Genomic DNA, 17,418 nt, shown 5'->3' with positions numbered 1-17,418 from the left:
TGTAACGAGATCTTCTTAGTATGTGTTCAGTGTGGGTTTTGCCAGCCTCTCGGGTCCCTATGGAAGGTTAATGCTTTTAAGTTCTAAAAACAAAAAAAAAATTTACTAATTGTGTGACCTTGGGCATGTGCTCAAGCTCTCTGAGATTCAGTTTCTCCTTCCATAAAATGGAAAGATGACCAACTCACATGCTATCGTGGGGCTCAAATGGGATAGTACATTTGTAAGCATACAAAGGTAGATATTGTTATAAATGGTCAGACAACCCTTTTCATATGGGAGTTCCAAAATAAATGTACCTGTCAAAATGTCAAATGAACATGCCCTTTGATCCAGAGTATGTAAGCACTATCCGTGGATATTTAAGCAAAAGTACATAAAGATGTGTTTATAGGTACATCCCAAACTGGAAACAATGCAACTCCCCTTTATGAATCCATCTTTACAGTGAGACACTATGAAATAGGTCTCAGGGGATAAAAAGGTGTTTGAGATAAATCATTAGCAGAAAAAACAAAAAACAAACAAAATGCACCAAAATGCAAAACAGTGCATATTATACAGTTGCTGCAAATAAAAAAGGAGACAAGCATAGATACTGGCATAGCTGTAGCTCTGCAAGTGTACATATAATCTATCTTTACTTAAAGGATCCAGAAGAAACTGCTAACAGCTTTTACCTTTGAGGAAATGGATTAGGGATCCAGGTGTGGAAGACAACTTTGACTTTGTTTTCTATCTTCCTGAGTGTTAGAATATTTGCACCATGTCTCTATATTATTACTTTTAAATAAATGGAAGCCTGGACCACAGTACATAAAAATTGTCAGTGCTTTTTCTATATTTACAGAGCCTAAGGTACTTATCAGGAAGTTTAACATTTTAGTTTATCGGGAAAAAAAGGAAAACCGGAAATATACCTTACTGTTTCGGTTATCTACTGCTGTGCTACAAACCACCCCAAAACACAGTGGCATAAGGCAACAGCGTTCATTATTTGTCGTGATGCTGCGGGCTGGCTGGGCAGTGCTAACGTGGTCTTGCTCAAGCCCCTGCATTCAGCTGAGGGTTGCCTGGGGCCTGGGCTCAGCTAGGACCTCTGAGACGGTGGGCCTCCCTCTCTTTGTGATCGATCATTTCCGACTTCTTCATGGGATGGACTCCAAGTTCCAAGAGGGTGAAACAGAAGTTGCAACAACTCTTAAGACCTAGACCCCAGAACACATGCTTTGGTCAAAGCAAGTCACAAAGTCAGCTCAGACCTTAGGGATGGGGAAAAGGATCTTATCTCTTGATGGAAGAGTTTTGCAAAGAATTTGTGGCCATATTTAATCGACTGCATTAATGTTATTACCATCATTGCAGTTTGCATGACCAAAGTCACTATTTTCATCAGTGCATTTTGGCCTGTTTTCCAGTGTCCAGTGGTCCTGGGGCCAGGGGACAAGGTAGACCTGGCTTTCTAAATATTTATTGAATGAATGAACAAATGAATAGCTCCAGTCCCTCTGGCAGTCTCTTTGCTCTAACCGCTTTGATATCCTAGATCTTCAGGTGTCAGCAACTCTGGGTCAGCCTGCCCTGGAGGACCACTGCCCTGGGTGCCCGTTCAAGAGTGTGGCTGAGCTGGGCTCTGAGATGGATGGGGTAGGTCATGGGGATGTAGCTTCCATAGAACTCATCACCACCTGCCCACCCCCGCCGCCGCCAGGTTGCACAGAATCCCTGCACGTGCTCCAGGCCTCGGGCTCAGTCTACGGAGCATCCCTTGAGACATTCCCAAGGCCACGAGTTCTTCACATTGAGTCTCTTCTGTCTCCTATCCTCTCCAGGTCTCCGCAGGTTCAACTGGCCACCAGTCCCTCCCCCCTTATCAGGGAAGTCACCCCACTTAAGGGAAAGAGCTACATACCAGGAGTCAGGACTTAAGCCTTCTGATCTAGGCTCAGGCTTTATCTGACAGTATGACCGTAATAATAATTTGAAATAAATTTTAAACCACTCACTAGAAAAGACAGTTTTTAACAAACCTTGTAGCCGTGACACACTGGGGGTCTGTGCGATCTCTGAGGGTGATGGGAGGGGGAAGCAGGGAGTTCGTTGGACATGGGCGCTAAGCTGGGTCCTGTGGATAGGAAAGGGATGCCAGAGCCTGGGAGAGGAATCAGCTGCTTAGCACGCCCTCCGGTGACTAGGGGCGGCTAGCCCTCCTAGTGGCAGCCACAGCAGTGGCAGGTGCCAGAAGCAGGGTCCCCTTCACACACACACACAGAGCCTCTTTGGGAATAAGACTGAGTGATTAAACCTCCCTTCCATCTCTCTCCCAGAACAGCCAAACACAATGTCTGTTTCACGTATTAAATCTGGAGAGAGCCTATGTGAAACAGGCTGAAACAAATCAATGCGCTGACAGACTTGGTTAAGGAGAAACAGCTGTCTTATAGCCAACTGCCCACCCTTCACACAATCTCAGAGCCTCAGATCAGTACCAGGGAAAGCCACGGGGTCGGGGAGTGCTCCAGATACACACTCTCTCTTCTCCATCAGGCAGCTGGTGACTGGGCTCTACTGAGCATCTACAATGGAAGGCAGCACACTGCCACAGAACAAAATAACCGGCTGCGTTTATAACTTGGCTTTGCAACTTGCTAGCCATGTACACTTGGCAAGTAACATAACCATAATCTCCATCACTCTACTACCAATACCATCACCACCCTATCTGTGTCTCGGTTTCCTTGATATAAACTAGGCATACTGAGGCACACCTCAGATAATAAATATTAAAATGCCTGGCACATAGTAGCACTCAACAACTATCAATTCCCCATCCTTTTCCCTCTACTAAGAGAAAGCTCTGAACTCAAAGCTGTGAGGAAGGATAGAATGAGAGGAATCTCTGTCCTCCAGAGCTTACAGAATAGGTTGGGGGGAAAGGCAGACAAATGTTTAATGAACAACCTTCAGGGTCAAGGTGAAGAACAAGAGGATTGGTGAAGGTCACAAGTATGGCCGACATTCTCATCCCTTCCTGTATGGTTTCCCTTCCCCCAAACCTGCAGCCCAGTCCTCGCTAGCCAGTCATGTTCGCTAGTGCTGTGCCACCCACAGGCCCAGACCCTGAGCCAATGAGAACCTGATCTAGCAGTGGAGTAGGGACGTCTTTGTCAGAAGTGAGAGGGTCCACTGCACCACCATCACCACCACCACCACCGTCATCACTACAGAACACCCCCCCAGTGATGTCCATGCCCTAATCCCTAGAACCTGTGAGCATGTTATCCGGAAAAAGGGGTCTTGCTGATGCAATAAAGGTTATAGACCTCAAAATAGGGAGAATAACCAAGACTACCCAGACGGGCCCACTCTAATTCCACGTGCACTTAAAAGCAGAGAACTTTGTCCAGCAGGAGTCAGAGAGCTACAGCGGAAAAAAAGAGATCTGAAGTGAGAGAGGAACTCAACCTGTGTTGCTGGTGAGGATGCTATGGAAAGCATGAGAAGGGCTGCCTAATGTCTCTATGAGCAAAGAGCAGCCCTGGCCGGCAGCCAGCAGAAAATAGGACGACAGTCCTACAACCTTAAGGAACTGCATTCGGCCAACAACCCGAAGGAACTTGGACCCAGATTCTTCCCTAGAGCTCCAGTAAGGAACGCAGCCCTGCTGGCCCCTTTATCTCAGCATTGTGAGACACTTAGCAGAGGACACAGTGGGGCCCACTCAGATTCCTGGCCCACAGAAACTGAGATACAAAGTGGGCGTGAAGTCTCTAAGCTTGTGATAATTTGTTACATAGCAACAGAAAGCTAATACAATCACCATCACTCCACTACCAATACCATCACCACCAAATTACTATCATCCAGTACTATCATCATCACCATCACAACCACACATTATTGTCCCCACTCACACCAATATTAACACCACCTCCACCACTCCCTACCACTTTCCACCATCTTTATCGTCACCTCCATCATTGCCATTAGCCCCATCTCACCACCTTCACCCCATCACCTCCACCCCACCACCCCCATCCCCATCACCCTGGGCACTGCACTCTTTTATAAGTAAGTACTAGACTTCAACCTCTCCAGAAAAATTTTACCTCATTTTGTCTAGCCTGTCACTAGTCACTGGTCTATAAGGCTTCTGCCCTAGATTTGCACCTAGCAGCATCTGGCCTAGACCCACAAGGAGGTCCTGCCCCCTAATCTAATTCTTCCTAATCACTTTCCCCTGAATTGAGTTTTGCTAGTAACTAGGCAGATATTTCTGAAGCCACAGACCCAGTGTGCACCTAAGAGTGGAAACTCTTCCTGCCCTAAAGCCCCTGCTGTTCCTGCACATGTCCCTCCCTTCCTTTAAACCTGGATCAGAATCCTGGGATATTATCAGATGGGACTAGAGTTGAGTTTGCAACATCTCAGAGCAGAGATTCAGAGCATTAGGTTACTTAGGGAGATCTCTTTAAAATACTGATGCCCAAGTCCAGTCCCAGAAACTCTGTCAACTGATCTGGAATGAGGCAGGTGTTAATATGTTTAAACCACCCCAAGTGGTTCTAATGTGCACCCAGGATTGAGAACCACCTTCTCTGGGCATTGTAGCAAAGATGCCTCTCTACCTCTGGTTTGTTTCTGCTGTGCCTAACCCTAACCTGATTTTGGATTGCTTCTTCCCCACTCCAAGTTCCCAGCATTCTGTTCAAACTTCAGCCAAAACATTAATGACAACAGACCTGCTCCCTGTCATTGCCCCTCCAGCACGGGCCACTCCCATGGCAGGGCCTTGGACACAGGCCCCCTACATTCAGGGACCTCCTTCTGCCCCACCTACACAACCTACTCAGAGCCAAGAGCATTCCCTAAACGAAATATTACTAGGAAGTAAAATGGTTGGTTGCTGTGATATAGATAATCCACCCTTGAAATTATCTGTATCTTTTACTACCTACCATTTATTTAGTATCTATGGGCCAAGCGCTATGCTAGACACTTTGTGTAACCCAAATATAATCTGGAGCCCCATATAGTCTGGTCTAGGTGAGATCCCCATGAGAGAAAACCCAGCCCAGCAGCCAACAGAATTGAAAAGCAATAATAGTGGTTACCAGGCAGAAGGGTGGGGGGGAAGGGATAGTTAGGGAGTTTGGGATTGAGATGTACAAACTGCTATATTTAAAATGGATAACCAACAAGGACCTACTGTATAGCACAGGGACCTCTGCTCAGTATTATGTAACAATCTAAATGGGAAAAGAATTTTAAAAAGAATAGATACATGTATATGTATAACTGAACCACTCTGTACACCTGAAACTATCATGACATTGTTAATCAACTATACTCCAATATAAAATAAAGTTTAAAAAATGTTTTTAAATTTACAAAAAAGAAAAGCAGTTACAACCTTTACTGATTTCTTGATATGAAGTGGTTAATTAATAACCCATAACAACTCTCGTTAAATACCTCTTCTTACCTTCCTCTTGCCCTCATCAGGAGCACCTTAAAGCTTCTCTGTAGCCTCTCTACCCAAAGTTAACCCCTCAGCCCAAAGCCGGCCCGTAACTGAGTCCTTCTGCATCCTTGCTCCCTTCTCCTGCTTCTATTTCTCTTTTCTCTGAGTAATCCTTGGCTCTTTGGGATGTAATTCCCATACTTTCTGCATCCATCTCCCTCTCTCTCCCTCCCTCTCTCTCCCTCTCTCTCCCCCTCTCCCTCCCTCTCCCTCCCACCCTCCCTCTCTCTCTCTCCCTCCCTCCCTCTCTCTCTCTCCCCCACTCTTTCTCTCTCCCTCCCTCCTCCCCACACCCCACCAAACATACATGTCAGATTCTGATTCTGAACCTCTGCCAACTTTCACAATATGAGCTGGCAGACTGCAAAGACAATTTCTTTAGTAGATAAATATGGGCAGAGGGGGCCAGGGAAGATGGAAGACTGCAAACACATAGTTTAATGTAATTTGTTTCCTCTCCATAACATATAGATGTTATCTCACTGAACCCTCAGGACAGCCTATGAGGCAGGTGCTACCATCCTCATTCCACAGATGGTAAAACTAAGGCAGAGGGAGACTCATCAATTTAGTGGAGGCCGGATTTGAGTCCAAGCCCCGCCTCACTCTTCACCTGTAATCAGCCAGCCCCTCAGAGGGCTCTGGAGAGGGGTTCCAAAGACCTCCGGCTTGGTACGTAAGGAGCTGGAAATCCAGCAGGACTGGGCTGCCCAGCACCCACTGGCTGCTTCTCTGATTTCTTCGCTGAGAAGCAAACTGCCAAAGTCTACCCTCTAACAGACGCAGCCTCCAACCCCTCCCACTGCCAGCGATGGGAGTTAATCTCAGCCTTACTTAGCAACTAATGAGGCTGAAAGGGTTAATTCCAGATCCCCGTACTTGCACAAAGGGACTGTACGTAATTCCCTCTTTATACTTAAAAGGACTTTATTTATTTCCTTCCCTTTCTCCCTCTTAGGCAGACCATGGGCAGGATGGTGGGCCCAGGGGAAGGGGTTCCTGCAGTACGGTTACTGTTAATAGCATTAGCAACTTCAGGCTGTTTTCTTTCCATTTGCTTTCCCTCCTGGCACTAAAAGCTCATTAGGGCTCTGACAGAAGAGAAATGGCTGGAGTAGGAAGAGAAACTCCTCATTTCGCAGAAATTCTGCCCTGGGCTTCCGTTGCCTGTTTCCTAGCAGGCTGGACCTGCAGTGACCCCCTAGAGACAGCTCAAAACCTGGCCACAGTGGAGGATGCAGGCGGTGCAGGCCCGAGGCCCATCCAGACCCAGGCTGTGCCTTCTTCATACGGCAGGAGCTGAGCTCAGCCCCCAGTTTCTGTGGTTTAGAATCCTTCACACCTGGATAGGGTTGCGATTTACCTGAGTACTGTCTGGGAAGCCACAGTCTGCTGAGCAAATGAAAAGGGTAAATGAGGCTGGGGAGTGGGGGAGTGTTTAACCTACTTAAGAGAATCTCTTTTCTCAAGCACTTTAGCACCTTCCTTGGCAAGGAGGAGAATGACTTGCTGAATACAAGCCATGCCAGGCTGGCCAACACGGGGCCTCTGGGGCCTTTGATGGACAGCACTTCCTTCTTATTGCAGGAGGCCCTGGGGCGGAGCAGCGCTGCTCAGGGGGAAGGCCCCTCAGAGGAGACTGAGCCCAGCCCCTAGATCTGGCTCTGCCCCAAGTACACCCAAGGCTAGCGACTTGCTCCTTCTGGGCCCCCAGGGTGTGCATATGAAAGGTAAGAAAGCTGAATAGATGATTTCTGAGATCCATTGCTGCCCTTGCATGTACTCTTAGTTTTTTTTGCCATCACAGAACCTTGTTAAGAATCTGATTAATTCCAGCAACATCTACTGAGCACGTGCTGTGTGCCAGGACCGTGCTGAATGCCCAGGCATCCCCATGCACTGGAAAGTCACAAACCCTCCCATCGTTGACTGTCCTGCTCCGTGTACTTTCTTGTTACAAAGTGAGGCTCTCATACACTTTCACACCCGAACTTGTGTAAATGATCGGGGAGCCCTAGATCACTGAGTCCCTCCTCAGATGACCAACTCCTCCTTTAGATTCTCTCTAAGGGCCTCTCCAGCCCTAAAAATGTATGTTATAGGAAAATGCTTTTCTTATTAAATACTCTTTATTTCCCGCTGGTAACTGTAAGACAGCATGAAGCCAGGGTGGCAGGAGGCGAGGAGTTAGACTGGAGTTTCAGAAGTGACTTGCTAATCATTCAGCCATGGCCTTGGGCACTTTAGGCTCTTGGGGCCTCGGTTTCCTTATCAATAAAGTGGGGATAAAAATGTTGCTCTCATGTATGTCAGCAAGATGGTATGAGGGCTTCAGAGAGTAGACAAACCCACATAAACAGAAGATGCTGACGCTGTTTTTACAGGGATCACACCTATCATGCCAGCTGTACCACTGTGTCCAAGAGGCATCACTTCTCAGCCTCACTTTCCTCATCTGTGAAATGGACACGGTGGGCTTGATCACACAGAATTCTGAGGGTTAGACACAGCCTACGTGAAGGTTAATTTATGAGGGTTCACAGTTTGTGGAAATTTTCTGCAGAGACTGTGGAAGGCAGTCCTCCTCTCTCAGCCACCTGCACCCCTGGACTCGATGTCAAGGCGTGTATTCCCAACAGCAGCACGCCCGCCCTGAATTTTTGTTGTTGTTGTTGTTGTTGTTGTTTTGCGGTACGCGGGCCTCTCACTGTTGGTGGCCTCTCCCGTTGCGGAGCACAGGCTCCGGACGCGCAGGCTCAGCGGCCATGGCTCACGGGCCCAGCCGCTCCGCGGCATGGGGCGTCCTCCCAGACCGGGGCACGACCCCGTGTCCCCTGCATCGGTAGGCGGACTCACAACCACTGCGCCACCAGGAAAGCCCTGACCTGAAGTCTTAATGAGAACCAGGAGCCCTGCAGCAGTTAGAAGGTGCGGCTGCTAGCCATGCATGACGTTAATTTCACTTCTGTAAATGCCTGGCGATTTGGGGAGTAGGAGACAGGCTTGGCCTGGTAGGTGATCCGTGCTCTGCCTTGGAAATGATGGGGGGAAACAGCCTTCCCAAACCCAGGAGTTTCATTCCCACCGCGACTGTGCTGGAACCCAGGGAGGCTCATTTTTATCTCGGGTTTGTTTTCATCTTAGGTTGGAAAGGTTTCCAATAGCAATCATTTCATTGTTTCTCTACTCTGTGCTAACTCAATAAAAGTGGTTCTTTTAATTAATTTCGTTGTTTCTCGATGTGCTATCTTTGAACTAAATAAAAATGTTCTTTTTACTCCCTCTGTGCTCTTGCGGATCTAGCCAAGTTTTTGTCATTTCCATCAACTCCCCACATGCGAGAGGTGGAAGGGATCTCAGAGGTTGTTTGGGCTAATCTACCTTATTTACATATGAGGAAACTGAGGTCTGGAGACAGTCAGCGATCTGTTCAAGGTCACACCTCAAGTTGGTGGCTCAGTAGGGATTCAAGCCCAGACAGAGAAGTCTCGGTGGTACAGGTGACATCTGATAGTTTTTTTTCGTTCGTTTGTTTGTTTTTTTGCAGTACGAGGGCCTCTCACTGTTGTGGCCTTTCCCGTTGCAGACGCACAGTCTCAGCAGCGGCCATGGCTCACGGGCCCAGCCGCTCCACGGCATGTGGGATCTTCCCGGACCGGGGCACGAACCCGCGTCCCCTGCATCGGCAGGCGGACTCTCAACCACTGCGCCACCAGGGAAGCCCCTGATAGTTTTTTCATAGAACAAACTGGAACACGTTCTCCAAGAACTGCAGTTGAAAAATAGAGGCTTGATGCTGTTCTGTTTTAATTTAAACAGATATGTGCTTATGTGTATGTGTGTGTATGTGTGTGTGTGTATACACACACACACACATCCACATACATACATAAGGGGTGATAATTTTTATAGCTGGAGCTATTCTCCCATTTAAAAATGAATAGATGAGTTCCTGGATATTTTGCAATAAAGCAAATTTCTATTTCAGCAACCCCTTTTTTCCTATTGATTTTCTTCATAAAATAAAAGCAGCAGACTGTTGTAAAAAGAAAATTGGCCTCTGGATTTAATAAAATTACCCAGGAATGTGGCAATCCACTCTAAATACATGTTTAAGGGGAAAACGAAAGCACTCTAATGAAATATTAATAAGGACCCTGAAATTATTAACAATACCTGGTGTTGAAAATGATAAAGCAAAACTAAGAAAGGTGATTATGTAGTCCAACACCGGAAAATGGGGCCGTTTTATATCCTGTCTCACCCAGGTTCCTACTATCCTCCCACTGACCAAGAAGCACTCCTGGGACAACTAGGAATCAGCAAATTTTACCCTCAGCCTCAAATATCTCAACACCCCCAAGTTTCCACCTGAAAGAATACTTTGAAGCATCCTCCAGTTTCCCAGTCATTTAAATGCACCAGCATCTTTCCAAACATCTTTGCCTGGGTACATGGCCATGGGTATCATACCATCACTGGCCAGACTTTTACGGATGGAGACTCTTCCCCTCTATGCATTCAGAATCCACCTCTTGGAAGGCAGCTCCTCTGATTTCTATAATCAGACTTTGTCTTCCCCTCCCTGGACCAACCCAAGCACTTTATCTGTAACTCTCTAGGAACCTTAAGGACTAGTTGTATATTATTTTGGTCCAGACACTACTTTTTTTTTTTTTTTAATTTATTTTGGCTGTGCCAGGTCTTAGTTGCTGCATGCGAGCTTCTTAGTTGTGGCATGCGAACTCTTAGTGATGGCATGCATGCGGGATCTAGTTCCCCCACCAGGGATCAAACCCAGGCCCCCTGTATTGGGAGCTCGGAGTCTTACCCACTGGACCACCAGGGAAGTCCCCAGACACTACTTTTTTAAAATTTATTTTATTGAAGTATAGTTGATTTACAATGTTATGTTAATTGCAGAAACATGGAGGTGATTACCATACTAAGCGATGTAAGTTAGACAGAGGAAGACAAATATCATCTGATATTACTTACATGTGGAATCTAAAATGTGACACAAATGAATTTATCTGTGAAACAGAAACAGATGTTACTCCTTCCACGTACTGCAAGCTCCTTCAGGACTGCAGACATGCCTGATTTCCATTCAAGGGGATAGTGGAATCATGAATTTAAGCCTCTAGGTCTGTCACTTACATACCCGCCATTGTCTCGTTGGTGGATTTGTGTACTTTGTTATCATCTCTGTCTAACTGCAGGTCAGAAGGCTTCTCTCGTTTATGCACTGCTGTAGCCCTAGGACTTAGGACAGTGCTTGACCCACAGCAGCCCCACCTAGTCACTTATTACCCGGATTCCTGAAAGCAGGTACAGATTTGGACACATGACATTGTGTCTCCTAATGTCACCGCTTCACCTTTAAAGTGGGAAGAATAATAACTACTATTCCATAGAGTCATTACTCTATATCCATGAGACCATCCACGCTCACAAACAAGGAGGTAGGGATTGCTACTGTATTCCACTTTACAGATGAAAAAAAATGAAGTTTGGAGGTGAGCTGACACAGCCTGAAAATAATGAAGCCGAGTCATTCATGCCGCATTTGGTGTTCCTGTGGGTGTTACCTTTCAAAGTGGAAGAAAGAGAGAAATTCAAAGGAATAAAGCCCCAGTGGTAGAATCTATGATCCTCTGGCATTAGAAGAGGAGTTATTTTCGGTTGAGAGAACTCTCTTGGGCACAGGTGTGTACAGCTCCCTCCTCTTCCACGGGGGCTGATACTGGACCCTGTGCATCAGCAGAACTGGAGACCCTCCTCCATGCTACAAGTCAAGTGAATCCCCTCCCCTTTCTTTGCAATCCTAATCTATTCTTCTTAGAGAAATATATCTTTCAGCAAACGGATTTTCAGAAACTATATTGTTCTGGGAACTATTTTAGTAGCTGTGGCTGACACAGAAGTGTCTCAAACGGGACCCCCGCACTCAGGAAACTTCTGGTCCTACTGGTGTGTGAAGGCACTGTGTTGAGTTAACCTTGCTTCCCACACATGCGCTGCCAGCTATGGATTTACTCTTTTAATAATGCATGGCTGCTGCCTCATTTACATATGCTACTAGGAACATTTTTCTACCAGCAGCCATTAAGCACAGCTTCACAGGGGGAGATGTCTGCAGTCCCAAAAATATTGAAAGGAATTTGGGAGCTGATGAGAATGGGCTCCCACAGGTGTTCCTGCAGATGAGCCTAGATCTTCAGGGAATAAAGGAAATCTTCCCCTGCTCCTTTGAGATGTTTTCCTGTTCCACTTGCTACTGCTGTCCGGCCCTCATCACAACCAGAGAGCGAGTCCTCTTCTTGGATTGAATCTGGCCCCATCTCCCCATGCTCCCTCCATCACGCACCCAGTTCTGGCTGTGCAGCTCTCACCGCTGTTCCCCAAACACACCCAGTACTCCCCCACTTCGGGGTCTTTGCACAGGTTCTGCCCTCTGCTTGGAATACTTTTCCCAGATAGTCACGTGGCTCACTCCCTTCCCTCCTCACGTTAAAGTCTGCGTTCCAACGTGGTGTTCCCTGAGCACCCCCCCCCTACTTAAAATGTAAACTACTCCCTACTGTCCTCAAACACCCTTCCTTGCTTCAGCGTCCTCCACACCACTCCTCCTCATCTTATAAATTATATATTCTACTTGACTGTGTTTTATAGTCTGCATTCTAGAAGGCAGGCTCTATAAAGATAAGGATCTTTGTCTGTTTTCTCTATTGCTGCCACCCCAGTGTCTAGAATGATACCTGGCACAGAGTAAGAACTCAAAAAACCTGTGTTACATGAATAAATGGGTACCCTGAGGAAGGTCTCACGACACCAAGACTTTAAAAAAGATGAAACCTACCATGATCGAATGGATATAGCTCTTCATAGTTCATGAAGCATATTTGTATCAATAATTCCATTTATTCTCTGTACCATGAACTTAATTGTGTCCCTCCCACCAAAATTTATATGCTGAAGCCCTAACCCTAAACATGACTCTATATGGAGATAGGGAAGGGCTTCAGGAGGTAATTAAGGTTAAATGAGGCCATAAGGGTGGGGCCCTAGTCTGATAGGACTGTGGCCTTTTAAGAAGAGGCTAGAGAGAGAGATTTTTTTCTCTCTCCCGGCCATGTGACGACACAGCAAGAAGGCAGCCATCTACAAGCCAGGAAGAGAGCTCTCACCAGAAACTAAATCAGCCTTGACCTTATACTTCCAGTCTCTAGAACTGTGAGTAATAAATTTCTGTTGTTTAAGCTATCCAGTCTATGGTATTTTGTTATGGCATCCCAAGTACACTAAAATATCCCCAAAAATAGACCCCTGCTAGGCAGATTTGATCATACCATTCTCAAGATGCAACAGCTGAGGCCCAGAGAAACTGAAGGATCTTCCCCAAGTTCACACAAGTAGTGATAAGCCTGCTCTTACTCCACTGCATCAGGCTGCCTGGCCCAGAGCATGGTCTGCCCCAAAGCCCAAGCCCCACTCACTTAGCTCCTCCCTTCATGACGATGCCCCATCACCAGTGTCTACCCACAAGGAGCATTTCAAACACATCCCCTATGGCATGAAAGTTGTGAGGGCTTCTCATGGGCTTCTGCATATTGGCCCAAGACAGAGTTCACATTTTAATTGGATACCAAGGATTTCATGTCCTTCTCCCATGATCTTCACAATCTATACCACCCTTCCATCACCACTTTCAGCCATCTTTGTTGATCCATCCATCTACCCATCCATCCATCGTCCATCCATTCAATATTTTCAAGTGCCTACTATATGAGTTAATACCATCCATGCCAATTTGACTTTATCAAAAGGGACCAGCAAGGAGCGGTGGCCCAACAAACATTTATCAAGGGGTGCCTGTCTTAATACCTGAATTTGTGTTCTCAGTCATCAGGCATCCCATGATAAAGGTGAAAACCAAAACTTAAGAGTACGGTAACTTGCCCAAGGGCATGGTAGTAGAGCCTTCATCGCTGGGCTTTGCAGCCTGAGTTTTCTCCATCACATGGTGCTACAGGTGAGAACCGTGAACCTGGAACCACTTCAGGAGTAACATCCAGTTTCCTCACCTCCTGCCTCCTCCAGCCCCACCTGTCATCCTTCTAGAATTAGCAGATTCCTGCCGTAACTGAAGAAGGCAAGTAGGATTAGGGAAGAACCACTTAACACAGCAACAGTAACCAAAACATCACAAGAGTTAATTAACACCATTAGCTATTCATCGTGCAACTGCCATAATTATCCGAGAAGGGAGCTACTACTATTTTCATCATCTCACAGATGATGGAACAGAGTGTCGGAGAGATGAAGTAATGTGTACAGGGGCACACAACCACTACATGACAGGGCTGAGATTCAAACGCTGGTCTTTCCAAGAGGCAGCTGGGGCTAAGGGGGAAGTGGGAAAACAGAGACCTTCAACAACAACAAATACCAAATGGGCTACCATATGTGAAGCACGCAGCTAGGCTCTGTCGACCGGCAGCAGGGGTCGGGATGGAGGGTGCTGCAAAGTGAGAAAAGGGAGCTTAAGGTATTCTGCGGTCAGAGGAGGAAATCACCACACAAGAGCTGAACATGGGCCACGGAGAGTGGACTTTATGAGGCATCCTTTAGGGTTCCAAGTGCTGTACTAATGGGACTGCTGGGGATTCTGTCCCAACCATCCTGGGTCGAAGGCAGAAGAAGAGACTGGATGGAGAGCCCAGAAGAGTCTCTGAGCGTGGAGCCAACACTCCTGACACAGGAGAAGAGCCTCTTGGCAGAATGCTCAGATGCTCTTCCATTCAATCACTCGGCTGTGTCTCCCTAGAGCCCTAAGAGGCAGTATGGGCAAAGGCAGACAAGGCATTCATGGAAAAGAATGAGAACTCTGACATTAAATGGAGTTATTATGAGCTCCATCTCCCCTGATTCTTAGCTCTGAGAGCCTGAGGAGTTGCTCATTTCCCTGAGCCTCAGCTCCTCAGCTGGGACATGGGGATACTACCTTCCCTCAAAAGGTGCCAAAGACAAAAATGATATAATACATGGAGAGACACAGAGCACACGGGTGACCATCAAAACAGGTTAGTTCTTCCCACCTCCCAATTGGGAAAACACTTGGTGTGAGGTACTAGGGAGAAAATAAAGAGTTGGAATGCTTTTTCTTGCTTTTTAGGAGCTTATAATTTAGTTGGAATTCAGGACACCGGGAGACAAAAAGGAAGGAGCGGAAGAAAATAATAAATACTGCAATTTCTCGAGGGGTCGCCTGCCTTCCACATTGCCCCCTCTAGACCATCTTTTCAACATAGATCTGATCATGTCCCTTGTGACCAAAGAATTATTCTCCTAGGAATACGCTCGACAGAAATATGTCCAAATGTTCATGAACAGTCATAAAAATTGCGCTCAACGTCATCAGTATTAGAGAAGGATCAGGAAAAATCAGTGAGCATCTACTGTACAGTTATCAGCGTATCTTAAATCAAGACGATTAATCATATCAAGAGTTCGTGAGGAAGGGGAGCCACTAGAACTCTCATATGCTGCTGGTGGGAATGTAAAATGGTACAACCACTTTGGAACTAATTAGTAGTTTCTGAAAATTTACACATACATCCATTACATGGCCCAGCCATGTCACTCCTATGTACTTACCCAGTAAAAATGAGAGTATGTCTCCCAAAGATTTGTACACGAATATTCATAGCAGCTTTAACAGCCCCAAACTGTAATAGCCACAGACTGGAAACAACTCAAATAGCCTCTAACATGTGAACGGTAAGCAAGCTGTTGTATATTCAGGCAATGGAGTTCTACTCAACAATAAAAAAAGACCAACTATGAACACACAAACACACACACATCAGTGGGAATAAATCGAAAAATAATTATGCTAAGGGCAATAATCTAGACCAAAAAAAAAAAATCACAGTATACATTGTACAGATTCCATCTATATCACACTCAAGAAGATGCAAATTAGTATATGGGGATAGCAGATTAGCAGTCGCCTGGCAATAGAGGTGGGCTGGGGGGTAGACAGGGATTACGAGAGGGCATGAGGAAACTTTGAGGAGGGTGGGATTATGAATCTCTCCAATCTCCAGATTGTTGTGATGTTTTCATCATATACATGTATATATACTGATTTTTATACATATGAATCATTTACGTATCAAAACTTGTCAAACTGTGCACTAGAAATATGTGACATTTATTCGTAATTACACCAATAAGAACTCAGCAAATCTGTTCTTTTAAGACATTCTTGTGAATGTTTACAGCAGCTTTAATCATAATAGCTAGCCTTAAACTAGAAACAGTATAAATGTCCATCAACAGTAGAATAAATAAATGTGGGTCCATGCCTGCGACAGAACACTATACAGTAATGACAACAGACAAACTGCCGTTACATGCAGCAACACGGACCATGCTCACAAACAAGGATGAGCGACGTAAGTTAGGCACAAAACAATACCTAGCGTGTGAGCCCACATATAGAAAGCTTACAAATATCTCTAAAAATAAATAAATATACCTCAAAATATTAGAAATTAGGAGAGTGGTGACTTTTAGGGAGAAGGGAGGGAAATGACGGCAGGGGTGTGAGGGAAGCTCCTGAGATGTGGGCGATGCTGGATTCTTTGATCTGGGTGATTCATTTACAAACGTGTCCTTTGTGACGATGCATTAAACTGCAGACTTATGGTTTCTCCATTTTTCTATGCGCTAGCTTTGCTTCAATAAAAAAGTTGTTTTTAAAAAGATTATTATAGTGGTATGTGATAAAGGCAGTGTTGCGTGGGGCTGAAAGAACGGTGCAAAGGAGAGTGCAGAAGGCGAAAGGGGCTGGAGATGAGGGTGGGATGGAGCAGGGGGGCAAGCATTAACACAATCAGGAACAAGGAAAAAGGGGGTTGGAGGCTATGTAGCCAGGAGTACATACCTGGGCACTTCCAGCTTGGCAGGAATTTTTCCAACCCTGCATATGCAAAATGAATTCAAATATATACATTTTACAACTCTGCATTTGTTTAGTGCTTCGTAATTTATGGTGTGAAAGGTCGCCATCCTGGCAAGAATAAGAATTCTGTGAACCCAGGCACAACCCTTGGGGCCTCCAGCAAGTGTCTGAATGAACACAAAACGCTTTCACGTTCACTAACATAATGATTTCTCACAAGCATTCGGGAGATAAGAAGGGCGAGGGGTATTGGTTTCCTTCCCTAGAGGGGATAACTGAGGCTCCCAGGAGTTAAGATGCTTCTTTATCGAATGGACCAAAGCCTGGGTGCACTCTGAGTCCTGGGTGACTGGCATGGCCTTTGAGCCTCGTGCCCGCGGACAGGGCTGGAACTAAGAGCTCAATGCCCTCTGTCCAGGTGTGGCTCCCTCCCCAGTCCAGTTGTAAAAGCAGAAGTGGCTCAAACCCTAAGTCCCGGGTGGAAAGGCACACATTGTGAAGTCTTGCCATCACCCGGGGCTGCATTTTCTCTTTGATCATGGGTGACCTTTTACTATTATTCCAAAGGCGTGCGTACCCTCCCTGTCGAGGACACACAGAGATGCAGTAAATTATCACAACAGCTCAGACAAAATGAAAGTGGGCCAAACCTGTGCATCTCTCTCTCTCTCTCTCTCTCTCTCTCTCTCTCTCTCTCTCTCTCTCACACACACACACAGACACACACACACACAGACACACACACACACACACCAAGAAGGAGAAGGCCTAAAAGGACAGCAACAGACAGTCCCCCTCAGAAGAACTGAGGGGTCTGCTGCCAGAGGATGCCCAGGTAGAGGCACAATCGTGCCATCCCTGGTGAGTGCCGCTTAGCATAATTGTAGCCCCAGAAAATCCAGGCTTCCAGATGGGCCTCAGA

General features: G+C 46.2%; 1 protein-coding gene across 1 annotated transcript in view; it reads right to left on the bottom strand.

Annotated features, from left to right (window-relative positions):
• The window catches only part of ASIC2 (acid sensing ion channel subunit 2), a 1,019,354-nt gene that overhangs the window by 905,384 nt on the left and 96,552 nt on the right, over positions 1-17,418 (bottom strand). The window lies entirely within an intron of this gene.

This window comes from Orcinus orca, chromosome 19 (genome assembly GCF_937001465.1).
Source record: "Orcinus orca chromosome 19, mOrcOrc1.1, whole genome shotgun sequence".
NCBI classification, from domain to species: Eukaryota; Metazoa; Chordata; class Mammalia; order Artiodactyla; family Delphinidae; genus Orcinus; species Orcinus orca.
This window is presented reverse-complemented; position numbering and strand designations above follow the sequence as displayed.